This window comes from Protopterus annectens, chromosome 11.part0 (genome assembly GCF_019279795.1).
Source record: "Protopterus annectens isolate FY-2018-M chromosome 11.part0, PAN1.0, whole genome shotgun sequence".
Lineage (NCBI taxonomy): Eukaryota > Metazoa > Chordata > Ceratodontiformes > Protopteridae > Protopterus > Protopterus annectens.
In genome coordinates, this window is record NC_056745.1 from 1,416,191,077 (window position 1) to 1,416,204,224 (window position 13,148).

The following is a 13,148-nucleotide window of genomic DNA, read 5'->3' on the forward strand; positions in this document are numbered from 1 at the left end:
TATGGAACAAAGGATCATTTGTTGCTAAATAAAGTCATACTGGAGAACTGTAAAAAGGGGAAGAATTTAAGTATGGCATGGATTGACTATAAAAAAAGCATTTGATAGCATCCCACATTTGTGGATAAAAGTGTGCTTAAGAATGTATAAGAGACACCCTACACTGATTGACTACATTACAGTAACAATGAAGCAGTGGCAAACCACTTTGCAATTAAGCCATGATAAAGGAGAGATTATTATCCCAGGGATAAAATTTCAAAGGGGGATATTCCAGGGTGACTCTCTGTCACCATTGCTATTCTGGCTTGCCATTAACCCATTAAGCTGTTTACTTAACAGCTTAGGCCATTGGCTTCTAGAAAACAACAAAGTGTAAAGACTTCTAATCTTCTCTTTGACGATGATTTAAAGCTGTATAGCTCATCAGATGAGGAACTAAAAGCACAGCTGCATGTTGTCAAAACTTTCTCAGATGTTATAAGAATGTCATTTGGTCTTGATAAGTGTGCAAAAGCAACCTTTAAAGCAGGAAAACTGCTGCACCAGGAAAACATCAGTTTGGGACAATAATGTGATATAAAAGAACCTGAGTAAGAGGGAATGTATAAATATTTGGGAATCGAAGAAAGATCAACAATAAAACATGAACAAATGTGAATAAAACTTAGTAAGGCATACTTTAGAAGACTTAAATTAACTCTGAAAACAGCATTGCATCTAGGAACAAAATCCAAGCTATAAACCAATTTGCTCTTTCTGTTCTAACTTAAAGTTTTGGAGTGACTGACTGCCCCCAAAATGTGTTGGATAGATTAGATAGAAAAACAAGAAGGATGCTTCATGCTCACCAAATGATTTGTAAAAATCAGTGTATACCAGGATTATATATTCCCTGTTCCGAAGGAGGGGTGGGCCTCCTTGAAACTGATTACATGTATCATATCTGTTGACCTCACAAGACCCAAATATAGTGAAAGTTTTGAAACATGAGGAGAATAAATCTAAGATGACTTCTCTACTTAATTTAGCAGAAGCATATCGGCGTTAACCAGGACTAGAAATCAGACCAAAAGTAGAGAAAAATCAGGCAGTGACTGAATGTGCCAAAAAAGCCAAAAGAAAGAATATAAGGTGAAGAACCAGATGAGGAGGCAAGAAATGTGGAAAAAGCATAAATATAGTTGCAAGTATAGAAAACTTCTGGAAGAACCTCATGTTGATCAGGAACAAATGCAGGAATGGTTAAGGAGAGGCAAATGCAAACCAAGAGATGAAAGGTTAATATTGGTAGCTCAAGATAGTGGGCTATGTACAAGCTGGTTTACAAAGTCGATTGAACATGTGGGAGAAACAGACAAATGTAGGTTTTGTAAAACCGATTTGGAAAGAGTCGCACACTTGTTACTAGCTGTGACATACTAATGGCAGAAGGAGTGTATACTGAAAAGCATAACAATGTGGCAAGACTGTTGCACTTGGGATTGTGTAAACATTATGGTATTGAAGTGGCTGAAAAACACTGGAAACATGAGCCACAAAGCATCATAGAAAATGATGAAGTTTATATCACATGGGGTCACCCATTTATAACAGTTCAAAAGATAGATGCTAGAAAAATGAATATATTGGTCCCAGAAAAGACGACAAAAGAGGAATTGATCACTGAAATTGCTACACCCAGTGACTACAGTGTCCTGTGCACAGAGAGACACAAAGTCATAAAATATCTGGATCTGCAGGCAGAAACGAGAGCAATGTGGAAGAAAGATACTCAGACAGTTCCAATAGTAGTAGGAGCAACGGGTCTTATAAAAAAGAATCTGCAATTGTATTCAGGTATGTTACCAATCCATGTAACCCCATACGAATTGCAGAAGGAGTCATTACTGGGCACATTGTGGGTGCTGCAAAGAGCACTTTTGGCTGACATCAAATTTCTTGAACTTTAATCATATTCTGACTTAGGAATGGGGTCCATTCCAGTCATAGTATTAGAAACCCAAAAGATTTGGAGAAATAAATAAAACAGACTGATAAGAATGTGTCACTGTTAGAAGAGTATGGAAGAGGGACAAGATGAATAAAAACACGTATAAAGACAGAAATGATTAAAGCTATGCTTAGTATTAGAACATGCCAGGATCTATTGCACTCTGTAGCAAATAATAAAGTAAAGATATGAGCGCAGGTAGAAACACTTAGAACTTATGCAGATAAATATAAAGGAAACGTACAAAATAATCAAATCATTGATGTCCAAAAAAAAAAGTTTTACAGAGAATTGGGAAACAAAGCAAAAGGAATAGAAACACCACACAAAAAAATTTGACACATTTTTGGAGAAATATCTGTGAAGAGCCTGTGGAAAATAACAGAGATGCTGACTGGATAAAAAAAAAGAAAAAGAAACAGTAAGAAGTTCAAATGTGCAGGATATGAAATGGGCTGAAGTAACAGAGAAATTGAAACAAAATTAAGAAAAGCTAAAAGCTCTTAACTAGAAAACTCTATGCCCAAGCACAATACCTAACTTCTAGCTAATAATACAATATTTCCTCAAAGATTTAGCCCTGAGTAAGAACTACTTATATGTGCATAATGAACAGATACCAACCTGTTTAAAAAAGGAAAAACTCTACTCCTCCTTAAGAGTGAATCTGCAAGCTATATTATTGACCAGTAACTTGGTTACTGATGATGTCTAAACTATATACTGGAATTGATGCTGACAGAGTTTGTAGTCACTTTGAAGAAAACTCTATCATGACAATAGAACAAAAGGGTAAAAAAACAAGTCATATGGAACAAAGGATCATTTGTTGTTAATTAAAGTCATAATGGAGAAGTGTAAAAATGGGAAGACTCTAAGTATGGTGTGGATAGATTGCAAAAAAACCTTTCACAGCATCCTACATTCATGGATAAAAGAGTCCTTACAAATGTATAAGATACACCCTCATTATCCCAGGGATAAAAATTAAAAGGGGGTATTCCAGGGTGACTGCCACTGCTGCTCTTTTGTCTTGTCTTTAAGGCATTAAGCTGTCGACTTAACAGATTAGGTCATGGTTACAATTTGACTCCCAGGCAACAACAAAGTATAAAGACTTCTCCTCTTCCTCTTCTCTTTTTGAATGATTTAAAAAGTGTATAGTTCATCACATGAGGACCTGAAAGCACAACTGGAAGTGATCAAACCTTTTTCGATGATATAAGAATGCCATTTGGTCTTGATAAATGTGCAAAAGCATCTTTTAAAGCAGGAAAGCTGCAGCACCAGTCTGGGACAGAAATGGGATATAAAGGAACTTGAGCAGCAAGGAGTAAATAAATATTTGGGAATTATTGAAGGATCAAAAATAAAACATGAACGTGTGAACAAAACAGTAAGAAATATTTTAAAAGACTAAAGTGAATACTGAAAACAGCCCTGACATCTATGAACCAAGTCCAAATTAAAAAACAATTTACTTTTTCTGTTCTAACTTACAGTTTTTTGGGTGACTGATGGGCAACAAGAGGTATTGGATCAAATGGACAGGAATACAAAAAAAAAATGCTTCACACTTATCAAATGATATATATATATATATATATATATATATATATATATATATATATATATATATACCAAGATGATATATTCCTCCTTCTGAATGAGGTATGGGCCTCCTCTAAATTGATTGCATGTATAGATCTGCATGGGACTGGAGACATATCAGCTGACCTCACCAGATCCAAACATAGTGAAAGTTATAAAACATGAAGAGAACAACTCTAAGAGGATTTTCCTGCTTACTTTAGCAGAAGCATATCAGTGTCAAGCATGAATGGAAACCAAACCAAAAGTAGAGAAAAATCAAGCAGCAACTGAATATACTAAAAAACTAAAAAAAAAAATAAAAAAACAAAAGAAAGAATATAAGGAGAAGGATCAGATGAGAAGACAAGAAGTGTACAAAAGGCATAAATATAGCTGTGAGTACAGAAACACATTGAACAACCTCATATTGATCAGGATCTGATGCAGAATGGTTAAACAGGTGAAGTTAAACCAAGAGATGAAAGGTTAATATTAGTGGCCCAGGACAGTGGACTACATGCATGTTGGTTTGAAAGTCTGTCGAACATGAGGGAGAAACACACAAATGCAGGTTCAGAAAAACAGAACTGGAAACAGTTACATAGCTTGTTGCTGGGTTGATGTACTAATGGTAGGAGGACTGTGCACTGAAAGGCATAATAATGTGGCAAGACTGTTGCATTGTGGATTGTGCAAACATTACAATATTGAAGAAGCTGAGAAGCATTGGAAACATGAGCCACAAAGTAGAAAGATGAAATTTATATCACACAGGATCACCCATTACCAACAGTTCAAAAAAATAGATGTGAGAAAACCAGATATAGTAGTCCATGAAAGGAAGACAAAAGTAGCATTGATCACTGAAATTGCTACATCCAGTGATTTAAATGTCTTATGTACAGAGAGACACAAAGTCATTAAATACCAGGATTTGCAGGCAGAAATGAGGGCAATGGGGAAGAAAGATACCCAGCAGTTCCAGGAGTAGTAGGAGCAATTGGTTTTATAAAAAGAATTTGCGGTCTTATTTAGATATGTTACCAATGTGTTCAATTCCAAATGAATTGCAGAGTCAATTCTGGACACATTGCAAGTGCTGCAATGAGCATTTTTGGCTGACATCAAAGAATAAAACAGTGCTTATTTCACAAACTTTAATCATACTTTGACTTAGGAATGCGGTCCATTCCTGTCATGGTATTAGAAACTGAAAATACTTGAAGAAATTGAACTAACTGGACTTTGCTGAGTACACTGCTGATATTCTGAACAGCATTCAGACTCATGACACTCTGCATTATTAGTTTGATAAAACTTTTGGAAATCTAAACATAAAACAATGAAGCTATAACCACTCACTGTCTTCTCTGTAATTAGTTCATTTATATACTGAGTAGCTATGATTTCTATTCAAATGCTGGGCTACTCCCTTGTCAGGTAACTCCAAGATCCGAGTAAACTGTATCATGACACCCAAAGACAATGGTGGCATTAGAACTTCAGTTAGCCCAAGGTAGAAAGACAATATGAATGAACTCTGAAAAGTAAATCACCACCACTCTTATTAAACCGATCATTGATACAGCAGTACAACCTTGTTTACATAATTGGCGTTTTCTCCTTTATCAGCCCACACTAACCTCCACTGTAACCATTAAACAATACAGGGCTGGAACCATTAACACTGGTCCAGGGACAACATCCTCAACATGTCTACTGTATCTTTCATCTAATCCCTGTTTTTGATTCACTGCACATGAGTGAGTCTGGAAGACTAATAGTCTAGTAATCTCTATCAACTTCCCTAAGCTTTTATTCAGCATTCATTATGTACTATGCTTATCTAAGAAACCAGACCTTGTGGTCTTATGTTAGCATGTTTAATTTAACAGCGTTTGCCATCCAAGGTTTCAGGATAGACATATCTTATGTCAGCATGTTTAATTTAACAACGTTTGCCATCCAAGGTTTCAGGATAGACATATCTTATGTCAGCATGTTTAATTTAACAGTGTTTGCCATCCAAGGTTTCAGGGCAGACATATACACTCTATCACTCAGCATCAGCCATGTTGGGTGCCTTACATTATTTACTGTAGTTATCCCTGATATGTCACGTCTGTTTGATTTTACTTGTGAGGAAAATGATACACACATAAGCACAGGGCCCTAGTTTGCCTCCTGGCTGATACATGTAAGGTGCTTCATATGTAACTGTCACTAACTTCCCCTCTCTTACATATCTAATGATAGCAAAGCACATCTTTCCTACTATATTCCCACATGATGAAATAGCACTTGTGGCCAAATACCAAATGCCCACAAAGAGCACATCTGCATCATGTAGAACCTACACAACATGCACAAACTTCCACATTCAGGTTTTTGTCTCTTGTTTCCTTATAACCTATTTATACTTCACATACCTAGACAGATCATCATACAGAGGTGCCGGAAGCTGTTGAAGATGAGGGGGTGGGGGGGTGGAGGGTGATAGGGGCACTTAGTGATCTAAAAAGGGCAATTTTTTAAAACTATTTACTACCACAACATATGTTCACTTGGAGGACATTTTAACCTTGGCCAATTTCCCTTTTGGTGCTTGAATTAGCATTTAGAAACTGCCTCTCTCCATTAATGGCATGAGGGGCAATCCTGGAGTACATTTTCTATTACCCATCCTTAGATCAAAGTTGCATTTGAATATGGACAGGGATGAGCTTTGTTTTACTTGAATGGATAGTCTGTTCTGGATATATATCCATCTCTCCACAACAATCAGTTTAGATATCTGGACTGAGTATTTCTGAGGCCATTTGACTTGCAGATGTTCAGTAGGTCCATCTGTATTAGGTCAAAGGATGTCTTGTATGCCAGACACGTCACCTCTAAGCACTCTGTAGGATACTGAGTATAGTGATAAATCTTTGAGGTGGTCCAAGCAAGACCTCTTGTTTACGACTTGTATCCTTTTTTAGTAAGGCTTCTCTGTGGGTATTCCAATTGTTGCATGGGTCTGGACAGATGCATGCCAAAGTGACATCCTCGTGACACAGGATTTCATTACTGTCACCCTTATTCCTGCAGCTAAATGCTATAAATTAACTTATGCTCCGTTACCTCCAATCTGTAGGAGGATGACTATTCCTTTTATACGTAATGTTACCGTAGCTCAAATAAAATGTATTGACTGTTGATGCCTGGATTAAAAATGGAGAATTGGGACAGATGAAAAGAGTTCTTGTTCTTAATAATCTTGGGAAATAGCTGTCCCTATGATAATATTGCATTAAGGATCACCTTGGGGTACTATATCTTTGCAAAATCAATTACTCAAACATGAGCATCCCAGTTTACAGGACTAGTAATCATATACAAGGATAATTCTTGGTAGATGCATGTGCCAAGATGGAAGAAACGGTTTATTTACACATTAAGTTGATCATATGATTTAATTGTAATAACAAAAAGCACTGCTGTACACTACTGTCAGCAAAACTATTAAATGCATGGAGTAATTGCTCCCATAAAAAGTTCAAAATGCAAACACTGAAAGAAATAGCTTCTGGGTTTGTAGACACTGGTGACAGTTGTGTTGTTATGCATCAACACAGCCCTCATATTTTTAGAATAATTGTAAACTGCTGCCACTGTTAATAATGATGCTATTAGAAACACTGGTAAAATATGTTGCCTGGCAATGATTTGTTGGAAGAAGAGCCTGCTGCATGTTAATGATCTTCTCATTGGTCGAATGGTGCAGACAGATTTTCTGCATTTAATTATTAAAGTGTCATATGTATGAATAGTGCCACATGTACCATGATGAAGCCACACAAATTAGCTGCCTCAATTATCATAGATAGCAATGATAAAGGTTGGAAAGGAAGCATTATTGTTTATCATGAGCTCCTCAGCTGGATTTCACAATATTGCATTTGTTGAAAACCTTTTGCATGTCGTTGATGACTTACTATGCTGAAGTGTGCTTTGTCACATGTTCTGCTGTGTTGAGAAACTGCACAACTGAAGGTAAGAACATGAGGGAATATGTGAATGTTGTACCAGAGTGGTGGCAGATGATAGGAAACCAATTTAAAGATGTAATGTACCTCTTCCCTCTACTATTTCATACTGGTAACACATTTGCAAAGCCGGATGTAAACTTTTTATAGCAGGAAATTGTTTGCAACTTTGCACTCTATCTCTAAGAATGTCAGGAAGGAAGCGAAAACAAGAAATGTATGAAACTTGTATTTGAAGTGAAAAAGTGTAACTTTTTGGATTTTCTCAGGAAAGACTTAACTTGCATGCATATAAATAAGTCACACAAGGGTTTGGAGATGGGAAAGCCAGTGGTGATAAAATTGCTGTTACCATATATTTCAAAAAGGTAACTGGTCAGAGCTGTGAAGGCATTTAATATTCAAATGTGAAAACATTAGTTTGCAAATGTGGAAGAAGCAGCTTGCCTCACTGTCCACGTGGGAAAGAAATTAATGTAATTTGGTATAATTTAATTACACCTTTTTATTGCAATGTAAATGAAATAATCTGGCAAACCTTCATTTTCTAACAAGAGTGATAAGGTGAGATGAATATAATTCTGATTTGAAATCAGAAAACTGTCTAGTCTTGCTGAAGATACTGAGGTGCCCACTCACTCCACTATAAGTTTGCAATTCTACCGAGTATATTTTAGGAACTTAGCACAGTAAGGTTTCAGTATTATTTAAGTTAGAGTCAGTTTTATTTACAAAGTTAGATAGAGGAGGTATTTTAACATATCTTACTGTATAACTGACAGTTATTTTTCCTTGTCTGGGCATGTTTGACTTCTGCATATTTAATCTATATCTCTTCACTTTTAAGATCATGTGGCTATCATTTATTATGTATATGTGTATTATTGTTATTTATTTATTTCTTGAAATTTGTTTGCCAGAAAAGTCTAACTGGGTAATAAATACCCATTTTCAGCTTTGGTCAGGGGAGAATAGCTCCAGAGAGTTAAGTAACATCAAAAAAACACTAGTACAAATCTAATTAAGGAAAACATATATACATACAGTTTGATAGTGGAATACATAGGATCCAATAAAGCATGAGAAGACACCAGCAATATAAACCTAAAAAGAAATACAAAATGACAATTAGATATGACAATCTGTATATACAAAAGTATTATACGTGTAGCCTATTGTGCTAGGAATTTAAAATAAAAACATTTGTGTTATGAAAGCAATGTTAGTGGTGCAAAACAAGTGGCACATTTGCCTTTGGTGCAGAAGGCTGTGGGTTTTATTACTATACTAGGTAGATTGATTACTGACACTGCAGTGCAGCATACAAAGAGTACTATACTTCTGAGTGTGCCATTCTTTGGAGGAGATATTAAATTGAGGCCCCATTTGTCTGAGTTGGTGGTAGATCAAGTGGATGCAAAAGATGTCAGAGCACCTTTTGAAAAGGGTAGTATTTTTATTGATATATATATATATATATATATATATATATATATATATGTATATACATATACATTCCATATTATTTACATATTTACATTATTTACAACTATTTACAAATCCCCCTACATTATTAACTTCAATTTAAGCACCGCCACACTCTTTTCACCACAACCAAAACATTTTCTCCAAAATCTTTGTCAAAATCCATTTTCCATGGTATTTGATTACATTCAGTCTCTCATTCTATATAGTCCATGAAACAAAAAATATTATTCTTACTCAAAATATTACTCTCAAAATCACTTAAAACCACTAGGCAAATAACACTAAACGTACAACAAAAAACTTTGCACAGTGACTCAAATCCTGGGCAAAGAACCACACAATCATTTTAGTGCTTTTATTCCTTTCAGAAAAAGCAAGCAAACATGAAAACCTCCACATTTAAATAGCCCTCCAAAATCTTACATAATTTCCTTTAAACATCACTTCTTTTTGTAACTTTTTGTAACATCAAGCCCTTTTCAAACATTATTTCCTTTTGTAACATCACTTCCTTTTAAATATGAAAACAATAATAATAAAACATATTTTCCAATAATGTTTTGTCATATTTAAGACGATATTGTAACTTTAAGTTTCAACAAACATTTCAGATTTATATTTCCATTTAACCCTGGTGCTTTATCAGCCCTCAAAGACACTTGCTATTTGTATTCTCTTACTTCTAGCACATTATTATAGCTAAATACAAACTTCTCCCTCATCATTTGTTCAAGCACAGTGAAATGAAACTTTTTTAAAATCCTGAACATTCTACACTGTGCTTGGTCAGGGCATTGAAAAAAATATTTAATCTTTTAAATCCTGAACATTCTACACTGTGCTTGGTCAGGGCATTGAAAAAAATCTTTAATCTTTTAAATCCTGAACATTCTACACTGTGCTTGGTCAGGGCATTGAAAAAAAATCTTTAATCTTAATGACTTTAACATGTTTCCTTATTCTGTACTGCAATTCCCTAACACTTTTGCTTACATAGAAATAGGAATATGTGTCATATCTAGACACATAAACAATACCACTACATTGGCAATTAAATCTCTTTTTGGCCACAAAACAAACCCAATATGTTTAAAAGTGATGCCACTAACCTTGCTTATATACCAACATTGCTGATAGATGGTACATGCAAAAGTACCATCTGTTCTACTACAAAGTCTGAACTCACTAATCAAATCCTTTTCAAGTAATAATTTAAGATTTACAACATTTTTAAATACAAACTGTGGACATTCACTTATAACTTTAGTAAGAGCTGAATTCTCCAATACAATCTTGCAATTAATTTTAACAATGCTAATAATTTCTCAACTATCTATTGTGAGCAGAACTTGCAAAGCATATCTCATTTCATCTGAAGAAGTTCCACTTTATTAAAAAGGAATGAAAGAGCTAAAATGATTGTGTCATTCTTTACTGGGGATTTGAGACATTGTGCACTTGTTTTTGCTATATAATATCACTCTGTCCATTTTTTTCACTTCTTCCTATTTTCATGCTCCATAATAACCAAATCCTATTATCTCCATATTTATTTGCTCAAATTTTAACATACTTTTCACCTTATTATGTTTACATATTCCTTTCCACAAATTATTAACTCTTTCACATTTCAAAAGCACATGCTCAATAGTCTCAAATATTTCACATTTTTTTAAATATTTTACCTTGTTTTTTTGTATGGCATATTTGCCTTAACCGGCAATTTTCTAATAGACAATCTCCATTAAAAATCATTACATTCTTTAATCTTTTTAAAGTTATTATATCATCATTATGTTTTTTTCTTATCTATTTCTAAATCTTTCCATGAATCAATGCAATAAAATAATTTTATAATATTTAAGTACCACTCCTTTCTTTTTTTCTCACAAATAATCTTTTTCATTTTCCATAACAAAAATTTGTCTTGGTATTCTTTCATTTCTTCATTAACAATGTTTTTACTTCTTTTTTAATTCCCATTCCTTCCCACAATTCTTTATATTTATAATATAGAATCATTTCTATAAAGTTTTTATTTTCCTTCATAATTCCTTGTAATACCTTAAATAAAATTAAAGATGCAGCATATACTATCGGATTTAATCCCAAGCCTCCTTGCTCTTCTTATATATATATATATATATATATATATATATATATATATATATATATATATATAAAATATCCCTCTCTTGACTGGATTTAGTCTAGAGCCCCATATTAAAGAAAATATAATCAACAATAATTCCCTTTCATACTTAATAGGAAACATATACATATTAGCAACAAAAGCATTTTTTCCAGTTACCACGGTGTTCAACAAATGTGCTTTTTCTCTATATGAAAATCTATATGATTTCCAAAAATTAACCATAGCTTTTATTTCTTTGAATATATTATCCAATTGTTGTTGCCTGTATTCATTCCTCCCAAATATTATTCCTAATACATGCACACACATGTATATATATATATATATATATATATATATTTATATATATATATATATATATATATATATATATATATATATCTTTCATTGAACTCAGTACCTCCTATCAGACCTTTAAAACCAAACCAATTGCTTTGCTCTTTATTTATACTTAAACCATTTTTTTATTTATACTTAATTTTTCATTTACTTCTTCCATCCATACATTATTTTTAACAATTAGTACATTATCATCTGCATAATTACACATTACTGGCAAATGTACTTCCTTTCTAATTCTGTATCCACCAATATTTGACATTTTATTAATTTCCTTTACATTCATCACTAATGAGAAAATTGCACTAATAGCTGGACAGACCTGCTTTATTCCACATTCTATTTTTATTTCTTCCTCATTCCAGCCATTTACATTGTTTCACATAGTTCTTTTCATAAAGAGATATTATTACTTGTAATATTTTCTGCGTACATTATATGCCTACAAAATTCTGCATAATGATTTATTTTGACTATTATCATAGGCTTTACTTATATCCCTATCATATCCTTTACTTCTACATTTTTATTTATGATATAATTTCTCTTATTATCTGTAATAACTCTTGATTTCCTTTTCCTTTTCTTCTGAATACATTTTGGTCTTATAATGTATTCATTTTTTGTAACCTTTTTGTTATTATTCTCATAAAAAATGTTATAATCCGTATCATTCAATGTTATAGGTCTCCAGTTTTTTATCCCCTCTTTATTTCCTTTTTAAATATACATTTTATTATAATTCCTGTACATCTCTCTCTCTCTCTCTCTTTAATTCCAGTTTCTAACCATTCATTTATAACTTCTGTTAAAATAATTTTTGCCACTCTTTCATTTCTTTTTCTGTTGCAGAATTCATATTAATATATTTTAGAATTTTATTTAATTCTTTCATAGTTATTTTTTTCTCTTAATACTCATTATTTTTATTATTTAATTGTTCTCTTTTATAAATTTGTTCTACATTATCTCCTCTTTTAACAAATAATTCCAATACATATTTTTAATTATTTCATATATTCCCTCTTGTTGTATTATTAGCTTACCTTCCTTATTTTTAATTCTCTTTTTATTTTTTCCTTCTTTTATTATTTTACTCAAATATGGTGCTACCACTTCTTTTTTTCTTGCAAACAATATTTTTGTTTATATAACAACTTGTTAATTTTAGTTTGATTCACTTTATATATTTTTCTTTCTTTTTCAGTATAGGAGTTTTCTTCTCTAATAGATCTCTAAGTATTTCTTGCCTTAATATCTTATATTTCTCCTTTTCTTTTTCTTTGTTTCCTTATACACTCTAAAAACATTTTTTTATATTTAACCTTAAAATGAAGCCACCAAACAATCCAATTCTCAGAAAACACTCTCATATTTATATGATTTTTCCATCATTCCATAAGTTCTTTTTTCTCTTCTAAATCTAATTCAATTCATTAATTCTCTTTACTCCTTTTCCTATTCTTATATATTCTTCATTGTCCTGCACATTAACCCATATAGCTACATGATTCAAAAATCCAGCATACTTAATTCTTTTTTAACTTTTAAA